At 42.5% G+C, this 18609-nt stretch overlaps 1 protein-coding gene and 1 pseudogene across 1 annotated transcript in view; both read left to right on the forward strand.

Annotated features, from left to right (window-relative positions):
* The window catches only part of RAB31 (RAB31, member RAS oncogene family), a 133555-nt gene that overhangs the window by 27341 nt on the left and 87605 nt on the right, over nt 1–18609 (forward strand). The gene's annotated exons all lie outside the window — the stretch shown is intronic.
* On the forward strand, nt 1411–2474 carry LOC114224723 (replication factor C subunit 3 pseudogene; annotated as a pseudogene).

Here is an 18609-nt window from a genome sequence, read left to right on the forward strand (position 1 = left end):
AATGTTTATACAGTGCCTATCTGAAAAGTGACCTCTAGGCATTACCTGGTCAGCACTAGTGAGGTGGAAAGCTGTGCCTTGTGTAGAGAGCACCCTTCCAAGGTATCTGATTCTGGCCTTTTCCTTGCCTTTGATATGTTTTACAGTTTTATAAGTTGTAGGTAACTGGTAGCAATGCAAAATAGTTACTGTCTATAGACATGGAAAAAAGCTCTTTGTGTGGTTAAAACGACTATCCCTCCCCATTATGAAGAAAAGCCAGTTTCTTGTATATCTGTAAATTCGTTTCAACCATTAATTCGATCATTCCTTTAATCCATGTAAATTTGTGCTTCTCTGACTTCTCCTTTGAACTGATTGTAACATCTTACTAATACTCTCATTAATAATGAGGTCAATAAAATCTTTAACATATGTTTATTTTATATCTTATGAGGGTCATCGTTTTACCTTTGGTAATTATTCTTTAACATAAAATTTTATGGTCTCTATTAAAAATAACAAAGGTACTGTGCTTCCTTTAACCGGTGAAGAAATGGACCCTAGTAAGAGGAACTTGGATCCAAAAAGTGGAAGAACTAGGGCTTCAAAACATTGGAAGTTTTTCTCTTAATATTGTAAAAATGAGTATAGACTCATAAACAACCAATGGGTTAAAGAAGAAATTACAATGGAGTTTAGAAAATAATTTGAGATGAATTAAAATGAAAACACAACACCCTCAAATTTATGGGATGTTGTAAAAGCAGTGCTCAGAGGGAAATTTATAGCTACAAATGCCTGCATTTAAAAGATTTTAAATCAATAACCTAACTTACATGAAACAGAGATTAGAAAAATCAGAGGGAAAATTAATGAAACCAAAAGTTGGTTCTTTTTTTTAAAAAAAAGATTCTATTTATTTATTTGAGAGAGAAAGTGAGAGAGTGAGCCTGAGTGGGGGGAGGGGCAGAGGGAGAGGGAGATGAGAGAATCTGAAGCAGACTCCTCACCCAGCATGGAGACCGACATGGGGATCGATCTCGGGAGCCTGAGATCGTGACCTGAGCTGAAATCAAGAGTCCGATTTCACTTAACCAGGGAGCCAGACAGGCACCCCCATAAGTTGGTTCTTTGAAGATCAGCAAAATTGACAAACCTTTAGCTAGATTGCTAAGAAAAAAGAGAGAAGCAAATAACTAAATTAAAAAATGAAAGTGAGGATGTTACTGCTGATCTTGTAGAAATGAAAAGAATTACGGGAGAATACCATGAGAAGTTGTATGCCAAAAAATTAGATAATCTAGATTAAATGGATTGATGCCTAGAATCTATCTACACACTGCCAAAACTGTCCCCCCTCCCAAAATAGAAAATCTGAACAGACCTATAACAAGAGATTGAATCAATTATTAAAAAGTTCAGGATGAGGGGACTTTCAAGCGTCTGACCCCGGGAATTCGAGCAGGCATGAGCCTCTGGGTGGACAAATACCGGCCCTGCTCCTTGGGACGCCTGGACTATCACAAGGAGCAAGCGGCCCAGCTGCGCAACCTGACTCCATCTAAAAAGAAAATTGAAATTAGCACTATTGCAAGCAATTATCACCTTGAAGTTAATCCCAGTGATGCTGGAAATAGTGACCGGGTAGTAATTCAGGAGATGTTGAAAACAGTGGCACAATCACAGCAACTTGAAACAAACACTCAAGGAGATTTTAAAGTGGTATTATTGACAAACTCACCAAAGATGCTCAACATGCCTTGTGTAGAACCATGGAAAAGTATATGTCCACTTGCAGACTGATCTTGTGTTGCAATTCTACATCTAAAGTGATACCACCTATTCGTAGTAGGTGCCTGGCAGTTCGTGTGCCTGCTCCCAGGATTGAAGATATTTGTCATGTGTTATCTACTGTGTGCAAGAAGGAAGGTCTGAATCTTCCTTCACAACTGGCTCATCGACTTGCAGAGAAGTCGTGCAGGAATCTCCGAAAAGCCCTACTTATGTGTGAAGCCTGCAGAGTGCAACAATATCCTTTTACTGCAGATCAAGAAATCCCTGAAACAGATTGGGAGGTGTATCTCAGGGAGACGGCCAACGCTATTGTCAGTCAGCAGACTCCACAAAGGCTCCTTGAAGTTCGTGGAAGACTTTATGAGCTTCTAACTCATTGTATTCCTCCTGAAATAATAATGAAGGGCCTTCTCTCAGAACTTTTACATAATTGTGATGGACAACTGAAAGGGGAAGTGGCCCAGATGGCCGCTTACTATGAACATCGTCTACAGCTCGGTAGCAAAGCCATTTATCACTTGGAAGCATTTGTGGCCAAATTTATGGCACTTTATAAGAAGTTCATGGAGGATGGATTGGAAGGCATGATGTTTTGACATCTTGAGGTCTATCCTTAATTCTTCCTAATATTTCTCAGTATCAGCATTTACATTCAGTTTATATTGGAAGAGCTGCAGGTAAAATAAACTAACTTTACTTAAAAAAAAAAGTTCAGGATGAGATGGCTTTATTGGTGAATGCTACTAAATATTTAAAGAATAGCATCAATCTCTCTCAAACTCTTCTAAAAAAAATAGAAGAGAAGGGAATACTTTCTGTCTCATTTTATGAGGCTAGCATTGCCCTGATACCAAGGTCAAGATAAGAAAACTACAGACCAAGATTCCTATGATACTGATGCAAAAATCCTCAACAAATTACTAGCAAACGGAATTCAGCAGCATATTAGAAAAATTATCCACCATAACCAAGTGGGATTTATCCCAGGAGTGCAAGAGCAGTTCAACATAAATTCAATCAATGTAATACACCATATATATAGAATGAAGGAATAAAACTTACATGATCATCTCAATCAGAAAAAGCATTTACAAATTCCAGCACCCTTTCACAATAAAATCATGAAAAAAAAAGAGAAATAGAAGGAAACTACCTCCACATGATAAAAGGCATTATGAAAAACCCACCATGTTCAATGGTGAAAGACTGAAATCTTTCCTTCGAAGACAAGGAATAAGGCAACGATGCACACAAAAATCAGTCATGTTTCTGTATACCAGCAGTGAACAATCTTAAAAGGAAATTAACAAAATGGTTCCATTTACAGTAGGATCCAAAAGAATACATAGAAATAAATTTAACCAAAGTGGTGAAAGACTTATGCACTGAGAACTAAAAACATTGCTGAAAGAAATCAAAGAAGACCTAAGTAAATGGAAATATGTATCATGTTTATGGACTGGAAGACTTATTACTATTTTTCAAGGTATAAGTGTTTTTATTTTTATTTTTAATTTTTTTCATAAAGAGAAAATTTTAATAAAGTCCATACTCAGTGGCACTTTTAACTAAATCTCTAAAAATCCATCCAATAAGGTATAAAATTTTAAAAATCAGATATTCATAATTTTGACCTTTACTCGGAATTTTGTATTTTTTCTTTAAGTATTTTATTTTGTGTTTTTAAATATTTTATTCACTTATTTGAGAGAAAGTGAGAATGAGCTAGAGCACACAAGTAGGGGGAGTGGCAGAGGGAGAGGGAGAAGCAGGGACCCTGACGCGTGGCTTGATTCCAGGACTTGGGGATCATGACCGCTTAACCGACTGAGCCATCCAGGTGCCTGTAGTTTATTTTAAATTCCAGTTAGTCAACATATAGTGTTGTGTTATATTAGTTTCAGGTATACAATATAGTGATTTCAACACTTCCATTACAACACCCTGTACTCATCAGTACAAGGGTTTCCCTCTGAATTTTTGCTTTTGTTTCTCTTGACTCAGGAGACATATCTAGAAAGAAGTTGCTATGGCCGATGTCAAAGAAGTTATTGCCTGTGTTCTTTTCTAGGATTTTTATGATTTCATGTCTCACATTTAAGTCTTCAATCCATTTTGAGTTTATTTTTGTGTATGGTGTAAGAAAGTGATCCGGTTTCATTCTTTTGCATGTTGCTGTCTAGTTTTCCCAACACCATTTGTTGAGGAGGCTGTGGAAGACTTATTATTGTTAAGATGGCAATAATACCCAAAGTGATGAACAGATTCAGTGCAATTCCTGTCAAAATTCCAATGGCTTTGTTTTTTTGCAGAAATGGAAAAGCCAGTCTTTAAATTCATATGGAATTGCAAGGGGCTCCAAGTAGCTAAAATAATCTTGAAAAAGAAGAACAAAGTTGGAGGACTCACACTTCCTGATTTCAAAACTCACTAAAAATCAGCAATAAGCTAAACAGTGTGATACTGGCATAAGAATAGACACGTAGACCAAAGGAATAGAATTGAGATTCCAGAAATAAACCCATACATCTATGGGCAATTGACTTTTGACAAGAGTGCTGAGATCATTTAGTGAGAGAACAGTAGTCTCTTCAACATATGGTGCTGGGACAACTAGATAGCCACATGTTTCAATTGAACCCTACTTCATACCATACACAAAAATTAACTCAAAATGGATCAATTACCTAAATAGAAGATCTAAATCTCTTAAGTTCCTAATGGAAAACAGGGTTAAATCTTCATGACCTTGGATTTACTGATAGATTCTTAGATATAACAACAAAAGCATAAGCAACAAAAGAAAAAATGCATTGGTTGGATTCCATTTAAATTAAAAAATTATGTGCATCAAAGGACAATATTAAGAAAGTAAAGAGACAACTTACAGAATGGGAGGAAATATTTGCAAATCCAATGTCTGGTAAGGATCTAACATCCAGATATGTAAAATAGACTTACAGCTCAAAAACAAAAAGAGGGATAACCCAGTTTAAAAATGGACAAAGGATTTGAATAGACATTTCCCCAAAGACAATATACAAATGGCCAAGAGCGCGTGAAAAGATGCTTGACATCATTAGTCATTAGGGAAATGCAAATTAAAACTGCAGTGAAATACCACCTCACACCCACTAGGATGGCTGTAATTAAAAAAAAAGAAAATAAATGTTGTTGAGGATGTGGGGAAATTTTGGAACCTTCATATGTAGCTGGTGGAAATATAAAATGGTACAGCTGCTGTGGAAAGCAGGTTTGGCCATTCCTCAAAAAGATAAACAGAATTACCATATGACCCAGCAATTTCACTCTGAGGCATATACACAAACAATTGAAAACAGGTTCTCAAATAAATACTTGTACAGGAATGTTCATAAGAGCATTATTCACAATAGCCAAAAGGTGGAAACGACCCACGTAGTTTGGATGGTTGAGTGGATAAACAATTGTGGTTTATACATATGATGAAACAGTAGTTTTAAAAAGGAGTGAAATCCTGATACACTGTGGATGATCCTGGAAAACACTATGCTAATTGAAAGAAACTAGTCACAAATCGTCACGTATGTGATTTCATTTATATGAAATATCCAGAACAGGTAAATCCAGAGACAAAGTAGATCTGTGATTGCCAGGGGCTGTGCGGAGGGGAGAATGGGGGAGTAATTTCTTAATGAGCATAGAGTTATTTGGGGATGAAGAAAATACTTTGGAACTGAATAGGGGTCGTGGTTGCATGATATTGTGAATTACCAAGTGCCACTGAGTTGTTCACTTTAAAATAGCTAATTATGTGTTACCCAGATTACACCTCAACAACAACTACTACTACAAAAGACGAGGGTAGACAATTTACACGTTTGATATAGTTTAAATGTGAGGAATTAGTTCCCAGGGGGAAGAGGGTTTAGATTGGCAGTATTAGTATTTTCCCACCAAAACCACAGAGGACACCTCTGGCCAATGGCACTGAGATAGGAAGCACCCTCCCTGGGGTTCTCAGGATTATGTGCAATTTCCAGTGAGTTTCCTTTAATTCCACCTCACCAGCTTTGTTACAGATTACTCATGGCATATCTCATAGAGTCAAGATTCTGTGATTTAGGTGATGGTCATTTTAAATTTTGTTCATGTGAAGGTGGGGGGCGGGACAGGAGTGTGGGGAGAAATGTTAGTGGAAAATGTTACATTTCTTAAGAAAAGTTTAAGGAGGGTGACTGGGTGGCTCAGGTCATGATCCTGGGGTCCTGGGATTGTGTCCCGCATCGGGCTCCCTGCTCAGCTGGGAGTCTGCTTCTCCCTCTGCCCCTCCCCACGCTTGTGCACATGCACTCTCTCTCTCTCTCTCTCTCCCTCACAAAAATAAATAAATAATAGTTAAAAAAAGTTTAAGGACGAATACAAGGGATACTTTGTATAGAATTACGAAATTCAAGTGTTACCGGAAGGTACAGAATGAAAAGGGAAGGCTTCTCTACCTTGGACAATCACTGTTAATATGTTCTTGTGATTTTTTTTAAAAGAACTGTTTCAAGCTTGTGTGTGCTTACATACACATAGATTTTTCTTAAAAAAAATAAAGAAGTGATTACAGACTTGCATATGGCTTTTTCCCCTTTTTATTGAGATATAATTGACATAATAATGTATTAGTTTTAGGAGTACAACATAGTGATTCCCTATTTGTATATATTGCAAAATGATCACCACAGTAAGTATAGTTAACATCTGTCACCACACATAGTTACAAAGTTTTTTTCTTATGAACTTTTAAGATCTGCCCTATTAGTAACTTACAAATATACAATATGCCATTGTTAACTTTAGTCACCATGCTGTACACTAGATCCCCAGGATTTATTTATTTTATAACAGGAATTTTGTACCTTTTGACCACCTTCCCTCATTTTACCCACCTTCACCCCAACCTCTGGCAACCAACAATCTGTTTTGGCTTTTTATCCAACAGTGAATCTTAGAGCTCTTCCCATACATACAAGCACTACTGATGTACTTTATTCTTTTAAATGGCTATGTAGGGGCGCCTGGGTGGCTCAGTTAGTTGGGTGTCTGTCTTTGGCTCGGGTCACGATCCCGGAGTTGTGGGATGGAGCCCTGCATTGGGGGGGGGGGTCCCTGCACAGCGGGAAGCCTGCTTCTCCCTCTCCCTCTACTGCTCCCCTACTTGTGCTCCCTCTCTCTTGCTCACTCTCTCTCTCAAATAAATAAATAAATAAAAGCTTAAAAAAATAAGTGGCTGTGTAATCATCATGGTAATAATGAGCATTTATTGAACATTTGCAATGTGCCAGTGCTGTTCTAAGTGCTATGGATATATTACCTCATTTAATCTTCACAAATCCTCTGAGATAGGCCCTGCCACTGCTTCTATTTTACAGATGAGGCAACATTGCCCAGAGAGACTCAGCAAGAAATTTAAATTCCTTGTGTCTGATCCCAAACCCATGCTCTGACCCCCACAAAATTCTGCTCCCCTTCACAGTTTGTGGGAGAGCTGGGGTTTATCATTATTTACAGCTTTCATGCATTCTACTCCTTGATTATTTTCTGTTCCCCTAATGTAGTCTCCTATTAAAAGAGCTAGGGAATAACCAAGAAGAGTTAAACAATTATGATGAAGATTTTCAAAATTTTTTCCCAAGAATGGCTACTAGGGCTTGATTTCTTAGCCCAGGAAAGAGGGTGTCTCTAATTTTTATAGCGTGGTGTGCATACTAAAAGAAATAGTGACTGCTATTCTCACCTGTAGGGGAGGCAGGGCCTAGTTGTTCTTTTGGGACAGCAAACGGAGACACACTGAAACTGTATTGGTCTCCTCGGCCTGCCCTGCCACACAGTGGCTGCGTCCTAGAATAAAAGGGTGGGCCCCGAAAGCCCTCGACCCTTGGGCTAGAGGGCCATTAGCTGTTTCTTCTTTATTTTCTTCCTATGAGGCCATTGTGTCTCCCCAAACTGAGCTCCAGATTGAAATGTAGCCTGTAGCTCAACTAACAGGTCAGAGGGGGGAGGGTATGGGATGTTTTATGAATTTGTGGCACATTAACAGATGAGGGCATATTTTGGAGATGTTTGTTGGCAAGAACAATTGTATGTATACTGGGGATTTATGTTTTGGCTTTTGTGGAGAAAGAAGGAAGCAGCATAGTGATGCCCATCAGCCTTTTTGCTACTGTCTTGCAGGAGCGTAAGCAGCTAGCTAGTTTGGATCAAGAATCAAGAAAACACTAATGGAAAACTCAAGCTCCCCAATTTTTTCCTTTGGTCAGCAAAATGACAGGATGCACCTGCCATCTGTGTGTCCTGGCTGACCCTGTGTTCCTGGCCCCTGCAGATACAGTTGGCCATTTAGATCCACTTAACAGAAAAGGATCCGATCTTGTGGTAAAAATGCAGGTTTGGCATACGTCGGGACTCTGGGGACTTATTCTGAAATATACTGATTTTTTTGGAGGGGAGAGGGCAGGCACACAAAATAGGTTCTCTGGGCAGATTTGCCAGCATGTTTCCAGGTGCATCATACACTCGGGAGAGTGTTTTGTGCCACTGTGGGAAGGCACCAGATTTACAGGTAGGAAACCAGAGTTTGAAATTAGCTGCTAAGATCATGTGGTTAGGTCATGGAGGAGCAGAAGTTTGTGCTCTGAGTTCAGAGAAGGTCTGCAATATCTTTCTTGATCTCCACAGTTGTCCAAACCACGAAGTGAAGAAACATACTTCCTTTGGGTCATCTGACCAAATTACTACCTGTAAAGTTTTGGCCTGGTTGCCTCAGTTGAGCTGCAATCTTCCTGCCTGGTTGAGAGAGAGTCCAGTGGGGGAAGTAGGGACAGAGTATCTTTGGTCCCCAGAGCCAAAACATGAGTGGGTATAAGGTCCAAATTGAAACCAGAATGATGATTTCACTCCTGTCTTTCCTACCACATCATCTTTCCTAGCACATTTATTTTTCTTTCAAGTTTCTTTTTTAAAAAAATTACTTATTTACTTATGTAATCTCTACCCCCAACGTGGGGCTCGAACTCATGACCCTGAGATCAAGAATTGCATGCTTTTGCGACTGAGCCAGCCAGGCACCCCTCCTTTCTCTCTCTCTCTTTTTAAATAGAGTCAATCAGTTGTATTTTCGTAAAGCTAGAGTATAGAAATGAACATTCGCTGGCAAATTAGAAGATGCACATTGCTTTCTGTAACTTAGATTCCGCGTGCATGTGTAGCAGTCATGCTTGTGGCCCACAATGTGGACGAAATATGCTCAAGTGTAAAATGTGTCCTCCTGATGTTCTGGCCAGAAGCAGATGGACTTCGCTGTTGGCAGGGCCTGGACATCAGGCTGTGGAGATCTTTTCCAGGCTCCGCATGTGGACTTTTTCTAGGTAGGAGAAATCGTTATTCTGATGTATCATTCTCCAGCCACCATGGTAGAGTGGCACATTATTAAGCTATCGTTTGGATGTAATAAATAATACTTGTGGTAGAAACTGACTTCAGCTAGTGCCTGTAAAAAAACAGTGTGTGTGACGATGTGACAAGGAAGTGAGGGGGTCGAGTGGAGAGGGGATCGGTGATGATGTAATGTGACCAGGGCTTATCTAGAAAGTCCTTAGAGATGTTTCCCCGGGTGTGTGTGTGTGTGTGTGTGTGTGTGTGTGTGTGTGTGTGTGTGTGTATGTGTGTGTGTGTGTGAAGCTTCAGATGGGGCAGCCCGCTGCTGGGCTGCCTTGGGCGGTTCCCACATGTACCAAGGCCTCAGGAAGATAGGGAACATCCTGGGGTCACCAGCAGCCCTGGGCACGCTGTCTCCAGGCTGCTTCCTTCCTTCTTCCTTCTGAGTGAAAAGATGGCCACCCCCAGCTTCCGCCTCACGTGACACAGTTGTAGCTTTGGGGAGCTTTGTCTCTCTGTGTTTCCTGGCCTGTGTGGAAGGACACACCGAGAGTCCCTTCCCCAGTGCTTGCTTGTAGTTATTAGAAGTCCCTCTGTGGCGCTGTTGAGGCTTTTTTGATTAACAGAAATGTGAAATCAGTTTGCCAGCTTTGGCATCCAGTAGATTTCTGGGCTTTGATGGCACAGTATTGAGAAGATCCTAACTAGCATGTCATTCTTTTAGAATTGTGTTTCTGTGTACGTTTTATATGTTGTGTAATATCTTAGTACAGTAGCACATGTATACAGGTTGTAAGTAAATATACATGTATTAGAGGATGCACACAGTGATTTCAGTGTTGGTATGTGAAGTTCAAACATGCACTGATGCCTTATATCATCATGAGCAGGAAGGTCGCCTGCACTGTGGGAGTATCCTGTTGTCTGTACTTATTTGTATTAAATTATTTTTTAATATAAAAGTTAACCAAAGTTGTTTGTTTATAAGTTACAAACTGCCTGTTACTTCACTTTGAGATTCCTCAGTTCTGGACTTTTTCCTCCCCAGCGTTTGAAGGTCTCACATGCTGAGACTCTATAAGGTTTTGTTGACATCTTAAGACTCAGATGTGGCCTGAAGATGGTTTAGTGATAGGGAAAGAAAGTACCAGGAGACAGAGGCCTGGTATTGGCCTTAGCCCATTCCAGTGTGACTGTGACTTGCGCGGGGCCTCAAGTTCTCTATCCACACAATGGGAATAATGACCTCAGAGTCACTGTGATGGTCAAATGCAGTAATAAATCTGAGTCTGCTCTATGAACCACAGAGCCTTTAGAATGTAGGTTAAGGTAGAGAGAGGCCATCGTTTTAGCTTCTCATGAACTTTTGACAAAGGGCATATTCTCACACATCATACCTGAGGGGAATTGTGGGGTGCCAAGGAACTCACCACTGGATGTGAGCAGTCATACCTCAGGGTGGGCAAGAGATTTTTCCTGTGTATGGTGCACCACTAGCTGTCTCTCTGTGTCATGAGGAGGAATTTAAAACAAAAGTCTACATCTTCTGGGCTCTTAAGGCGTTGAAGTCTGCCTCCATTTCTTGTTCCCATGTATGTAGCCTGTGCACTTATGGGATAAGAGATATCCTACTGAGGGGTGCCTGGGTGGCTCAGTCAGTTGGATGTCTGCCTTCGGCTCAGGTCATGATCCAGGAGTCCTGGGATCAAGCCCCAAATCGGGCTCCCTGCTCAGCAGGGAGTCTGTTTTTCCCTCTGCCTCTCACCCAGCTCGTGCTTTCTCTCTCTTAAATAAATAAATAAATAAATAAATAAATAAATAAATAAAATCTTTTTAAAAAAAGGAGATATCCTAATGAATCTCCAGTGCCCGACACAGTGCCAGGCTTAGGCACGCAGGACGTGCTTAGGTAGAAGAGAAATGACCATCATACCTGTTTGCATCTCTGGGCCTTGTCACATAATTAGGAGCCCAGACGGTGTTCATCAAGAGGCAGTAGGGTTGGGATGGAGGTCAAGAGCTCAGGCTTCTGAGGCGTGGGCTAGTTCAATTGCTGAACCTCCCTAAACCTATTTTCCCAACTGTGAGGGGTGATAATAGTACATCTTTCATCGAACTGGTTTGAAGATTAAATGAGATGATGTAAGTTAACAGCACAGAGTCTAGCTTAACAAAATGTCAACTATCATCATTGTCATTATGAATAACATGATTGGCATTATTAAAAGCTCACTGATATTGTGATTTGGAACTTGGAAGCCCAGAAGCTCCATTTTTGCCTTGATGTCTTTAACCGTCTTCCATTTAATTTTCCCTTAGTCACCATTTTTGTTGGAGACACCAATTTCAACTCACCTGGACGAGTGCACTGACTTTTTAGGACAGGCTCACTTCAGTGCCCTCGATATTAACCTCTGTCAATGGGAACTTCTTTTTTTAATGACGCCTGGGCCTCAATCCCCAGGACGCTGGGATCATGACCTGAGCTGAAGGCAGATGTTTAACAGCCTGAGCCACCCAGGTGCCCCCAGTGGGAACTTCTTACCCTCTGGCAAGGTTTTAGATTAGTTTTCCATGTTGGAGGGGTTGCAGGTGTTTTTTTGACCAGGGTTGTACCATAGCATTAAGGGCATGAGGTTGACTCCACAATTTAATATCAAGTGAAGAGCAGATCTGCAGTCATTTGCTTTCTTCCTGACCTTCAGCTGGTCTTTGGCTGGGGAGCAGTTGAGGACACGGTATAAGAGAGCATATTGCATTCAGAGTATATTTCCATGGCTTTACTGCTTATTATCAACATAACACCCATTCAGGCTGTTCCTGGGAAATTTGTCTGCATCTGAGTGTCTGTCTTTATCTGCAGACACACTCGCTCTATCTCATTTGGATGATAAAAGAACAGAAATGCCTCATCTTTGATCTTGGGGGCTTGGGCAATGGTGGGGAGTTGGGGGTTTCTGCTGACCTCTGCTTAGAGGCCGTGTTGTGCAGTGGATTCTTCAGGTAGCTGTGATGTAGGAATACTTGATATTAACCTCTGTCAGTCTCTTAAGCACGTGTGGAAGTGCCAGATGACATGAAATCAGAATTCTAAACCATGAAAAAGTCAAGCTAGCATGGTAGTGATGGGGGGATGTTTCTGCTCACACTCCAGAGGCCAACTCCCCTTCTTCTGGCATACTCCCTTCCTTTCTTGCAAGTGCCTTTCCTGATGCTAGTGTGCTAATCGTGTCTAGGCCTTGATGTAGTTGACCTTCATAAGTATAGGACGATTCCTAATACATCATGGGTCATGGTTGTTATTTTGTTGGAACCGTGATAGAGTCAGGACGGTGGATCAGCTGTGAGAAGATGGTCATCTCCCCGTCTTGTTCCTTATGCAGTCTGTAAGTGTGCATGTGTCTCATTTGATTAAATCACATTTGCTGTCAGCTAGTATCTTCATTAAGGTATCACTACAGGTAGTTATATTCCAATGAATCTCGGCTTGGTGATCTGAGAAGCGTTGAGTGTTTGTTCATATGAGTGAGGTGGCTGAGGATGCTAACTTTTCAAAGTGACTGTAGTCGGGATGTATGAACTGTTTTTTCAGTCTGCCCTGCAGAACTGAGCATAGAGTACAGGTCCAGCTCTTCTAGAGTCTTAGCACTGACATGATAGACTTTGGCTGCCATCACCTATGATGGCACATAGTAGGTGCTCAGTAAAAATACAGCCAATGAAAGAGCAGCCTTCTAAATGGTCTTTGTTTCCTCCTTTGGTTTCCCTCTAGTCCTCTTAAAGCTCCACAACTGGGTGGATTTCATTGGTTCTCACTGTGCTCAGACAAGTTCCGGACTCCTTACCCAGGTTAGGACAATGCCCTTGGCCTGTGGGTGTTCTGGGGTCTGTTCTGATTGAGTGATGCTCTGTGCTGGTGGTTAAATCATCCTGACATTGCTCTTCCTGGCCTGATCTCTCTCTAGCCTGCAGAACATTTGTTTGCGTTCTCCTGCTCCTGTTTCCAGGTGCTTCTTCCTGGTGGGTGTATCAGTGTTAATTAGGGTTCCTTCAGGGAAGCAGAGCTACTGTATTATGGGAAAGGATTCACCACGGTTGTCACACTTGATACCAGTGTGGGCGGAGGGGCAAGGAGAGGCCTGGAAGAAGGAGCTTGAAAATCAGAGGAAACCCCTCAAACCAGACAAATACCAGTGCGGTGGTTGGGTGGAGCTGTCACGGAAGCTCTGAGAAGCTGACACAGCCAACAGCAAGTGGCCTGCAGGGGGCGGGGTAGCTAGCTGTCCGTGGGCAGCTCTGCCTCTTGCCTACATCTGGAGGGAGGTCTGGGGCCACAGTCCGGAGAAGAGGTGGATGCAGAAGTGGGCTGTGCTGGGAACCTCTTTCTACCTGTGTGCTGAAGACCTTCAGTAGTGTAACAGCAATTCTTGACTTCCTGCAAATTCCCCTTTTGGCCAATTCTACCCCAGAACCCTATGGAGAAAGGGATTCTGGGAAATGTCATCCCTGCTTTAGCCAAGTTGACAGTAGGATAATCTAGGATGATGCAGAACAGACCAGTGTAGCAGAGCGTGTGTGGGGTGTGTACGCATGTGTGCATGCATGCAGATGTGCATGTGTGTGCATGCATTTGTATGCATGTGCATACATGCGTGTGTGGGGGTGTACGGTGTCTGTGTTTCACATGCACACATGTGCTTCAGATCCCCTGCAGAGAAATGTATGAGAATATCAGAAGAGGGGAGATAGAGCCTCTGGCTTAGCTTCTTTAAGCTTCCGACTGGGTTCTAGTCAGAGCGGGATCTGCAGGAGAAGCCAGAAGAAGGGGCAGAAGGAGCATTTGCTAGTCCCTGGGCTCTCCATCCACATGGTCATGGGGAGCTGCTGGCATCTTTGCCTCCCAGAGGAAAAAACCTCAAACCTCTACTAAATTCAATTCTTGGACAGACTTTCTTTCTCCCCTTGCTCTGTTCCTGTTGCTACAATTCAGCTCCCCCACCTCTCTTCCTCTGTTCTCCAGTCCTACTCTGTGCCTTGCCTGGCGAATGCATCTTTTTGGTTTCAGATTTAATGTCCCTGCCTCCACAAAGCCTTCCCTGATCTCTCAAACGTGTGTTAGATGTCCCTTTGTTTCCCCGTCATAGCACTTACCATGCATGATATGTGATGCTCTTCAGTTTACTTGTCTCTTCTTCCCTAGACCAGGAGTTCTGTGGGGGTAGGGACATATGATCTTGCTGGGACTTATCAGCAAGCACCATTTCTTCCCTTCCTGATGTCATACAAGTGATAAGTGCTGGCCTTTCTGATTCCAAGTTCTAAGCTGTGTGTGTGAGCATGTGTGTGTGTGTGTGTGTGTGTGTGCGTGCACGTGCACGTGTGCATGCATGCGTATGTGTGTGTCTGTGAATGGTTCATCCAGCCCCTCGTGGGGATGACCAGTTGACCACGGCTGCTAGGACCTCTGCTCCGGAAGTGCAGCATGGAGGGTGGGACCTCAGGACAGTGTACCCTACAACATCTTCAGAGTTCACCAGATTGCCTTGGTGGGTGGGAACCAGAAGCAAGGTGGTAGAAGATTAAGCAGCACTGACCTTGAGATCAAGCAGTATGTGGATTTGAGATGGACAAGCAGTGGTAGCTTTGTTTTTTCTAGGTTTTGTACCCACTGTTGCCTTGAACACAGACATTCGGAGATGGGGAGGGGCGTAGCCTGAAACGGAGATGCTCAGCATTCAGAATGGGAGGGAGTCAGAGGGTGTCTATGGATTCAGCAGATCTTTCGAATATTTAGGTTATAAGTAACAGTGAGAATCTGATGAGGGATCTTCTCACATTCTCACCCGCAAAGGTAATGTGTGATTTGGGGGGTGTCAGATGTCTGACACCCATGACTCATCCTACAGAAGGGTGATGGGAGTGAAGAGGCAATGTGCTTGCCTGGGGTCCAGCGGCAGAGGGGACAGAGGAGGGACTCGCTCTTTCAGTTCATAGCTGCGCCCCCACTGAGCTGCAGCTTGACTTTTGCCTGGTGGTGGGGGAAATAACATGAGGCCATCAGATTCTGACAAGGGCACAGCACCCTGGCTGGTCCTCGGGTGCTGTGGCTCTGATGTGCTCTGATGTGTTGATGTGTCCATTATTAGGATCGTGTGTGTGCGTGCGTGCGTGTGTGTATGTGTGTGTGTGTGTGTGTGTTAGAAGCCCCCTGGATAGGGAGGGGAGGCTGTGGTGAGAAAGGGGAACATCAGCCTAGGGTGCTCCCTGATAAGCACCTTCGCTCTCCAGGGTATTTGGGCACGTACATTGTTGGGTCATTGTTTGCCTTGCCTTTTGTCTGAGACTTTGCCATTACACATTTTCTCCACAGAGATTTAGGATTAATTTAATGAGCTATTCTTTAGAACAGTTGTGAAGTGGGTTAATAGGATTCTCTCAAGCCCAGAGATGAGGAAATGAGCTCCCCGGATGTGTCCTCCATATTTCCTTTCTCCCTCGGTCTTCCCACTCTCGAGCACCAACCATCCAGGCCATGGCCTGACTGCTGGGTAGGAGAACATTCCTATGCTTCCCTTGAAGTGTCTTGTCATGGCTCCTAAGGACCGTAGTAAGGGTGTGTGGATGGAGGAGAAGAACCAAAATAGCTCCCACCCCACCTGCTGGTGTTGGAGTCCCTGCTGACTCACTGTGTGGAAATGATATTAAATGAAGGAGGATGTTTCTAATGAGATGAAAAGGCACTTCATAAAACATCGCAACCCTACACAGGGAGCTGTGTGAACGGTTACTCAAAGCGACTCTGAAATGTCTATAATGAGATCTTAAAAGCAAATTCTGAAATCCCCCGTTCTCTGCTTTCTGATCTTGCATGCTGTGATTTTTTTCCCTAGAGGCTTACCCTTAAGATTGAGTTACTGCTTTGCATTGTAGCTCTTTATCTACCATAACTGTATTTGCTGACTTTGGGTTTATCTTCAGTGCTTAAATCACTCTAAAATAGGTTTTGTCAGTTAAAGTCATGTAATATCTTTCCTCTCTCATGGGCCTGGGAGTGGTTCCTAGAGGAGGACTTGGAATCGCTGCTCTCGCGGCAGAGCCTCGTGAGTCCCATGCAGCTTTGCCATCATCATGCATCCGGACCACCCTCTCATACTTCTGACCTGCCCTCAACTTTCACTTCCCGCTCTGCAAAGGAGGCTTAACTCTACTTCATTAAGGCTGCTGCATGGATGAAATAAAATTGGTTCAGAGTCAGTGCTTAATACATGTCTGCTATATCTGTCTTAGTTATCCACTACTGTGTAACAAGTTGCACCAAAGTTTAACAGCTTAAGACAGCATGCACTTACTCTCTCACTGTTTTGTGGGTCAGGAATCTGGGCACAGCTTCATGGGTCCTCTGGCTCAGGGTCACTTACAAGGCTACAATCAGGTGTCTCCTGGGGCTGTAGCCACCTTGGAACGGATGGGGAGGGCAGGGTCTGCTTCCAAGTGCCCCCGGTGGTTTCTGGCAGGACACAGTTGCTGAGACCCCCTGTAAACGTGCTCTGAGGCCTTGATGGCTGTTGGCTGGAGCCTCTTTCAGTTCCCTGCATCGTGGTGCCCCCGTGCATGAGGGGGGTCTCGCTTCCTCAGAGCCGGCAGGTGAGAGGGCCAGCAGGAGTGTCAGAAAGAGGGCAATCAGTTTTTGTAGCCTAACCTCGGGAGTGACACTCATTTTTTTTTTTTCATATTCTGTTTTTTAAAAGCAAGTCATTAGGTCCAGGCCACCCGCAGGGAACCAAATACGGGGGGTCGGGATCATTGGGAACCATTTTAGAAGCTGGCTACTACAATTATGATCATCATTTATCTTCATTTGCAAGCTCTACAAATCGGGAACAATGAATATTGAGTGTTTTGTAAGAAAAATTCCATAATATAATAAAATCTGAGGTTTCGTGTTTGGTGCCTATTGTAGGCCAGGTATTTCATGAATCAGTGGATTTTCCCTCTATGAAGAGGGGAGCCTATGTCTTTGTCATTTGTCCAGTGACCTGTCTGGCCCAGCCAAGAGCCCACACATAGGTTGCTTGTGAGGAAAGAAAGGTGGCCAAAGGATGGTTGGTTCCTTGATCAGGAAGTACGATTTAAGTAAAAAATTGTGTTACCTTTTTTTTTTAAGTGGTTAAGGTCACACCTTCTAAAATTCATTAGATAAACATATTTCTGCTTAGCTGCACAGGGTTTGTACACGAGGACAAACTGCTCTCTGAGAAATGCCAAGAAGCAGTGGGGCTGTTATAAGAATAACGGAAGTAAAGGAGTTGGGAGCTGCCCTTCCTCTTTTAAAGAGTGTCTTCCTTCTTCAGCTTATCGGCGAAGTAAGGCAGGAGGAGAGACGGTGGCTGAGAGGGCTGCTGTAAGAGCTGGGGAAGGAGAGGGGCAGAGCCCCAGTGTTCCTCTTTCCTCATTCCCACTGTGTCTGTGTCTTCGGCCTTCCTGCGACTCCGAGGACATTGCCACCAGCTGGGCCGAAAGACACTTCACCACTGGGGCCAGAACATCCATGCCTGAAAGATTTCTAAACTTTGGAATTTACTAGATCTGCCGACTCTGGAATAATGAGAGGCAAATAAACTTAACAGTAGAAAGGGGATGGTAGTTTTAAATATCATAAATATTTTCTTCCTAGCATTGGTTTCTTTGGGGCTGGGTGATGTCCCCCAAACATGACCATCTCTTCTTTTTGAACACTTACCTAAGAGTCACAGAAGATCTGGGGAGGAGTCTTAGCCTTGACACTCATGTCCTTGGTCAGGTTGCTGCGATTCCCTCCTATAAAATGAGGATGCTAAGACTTAATCAAACATGATGAGAGATATGAGGAGACAAGGCAGTTTAACCTTTCCACAGACAATAGAAACAGACCCACAGAGGATATGGATAATGGAATTACCAGATGTAGACTTTAAAATATGTAAAATATAAATGTTAATATATTCAAGGAAATAGAAGTCATGATTTCAAAAGTTGGCAAGCAATCAAAAACTATAAAAAAATTTTACGACAGAAAAAATACAATAATTGATGTTGGGGAAATCAATAAATGGGATTATCATCATGTTAGATACATTGGTAGAAAGAACTAGAAATTAGATCAGATCTCCAAACTGAAACTCAGATAAAAATATAGAAAACAGAGAAAAGAGTATAAAAGACATATAAGATAAGGTGAAAAAGTTTAATACGAGCCTATCTGGAATCCCAGAAAGAGAGAAGAGATATAATAGAGCAGAAGCAATACTCAGAGATAATAATGGATACTTTCCTTATGAAATGCCTAGCTTGGTGCCTGGAACTTTTTATGTGCTCAGTAAATGTCAGCTTTTCTTATTGCCCATATTACTATTTTGTTCGCTCCTGTTCCTATGAAAGATTTGTGCTATT

This window comes from Eumetopias jubatus, unplaced genomic scaffold (assembly GCF_037043125.1).
Source record: "Eumetopias jubatus isolate StellerSeaLion01/CBP00866 unplaced genomic scaffold, mEumJub1_p1.0 scaffold_16, whole genome shotgun sequence".
Taxonomy (NCBI): Eukaryota; Metazoa; Chordata; class Mammalia; order Carnivora; family Otariidae; genus Eumetopias; species Eumetopias jubatus.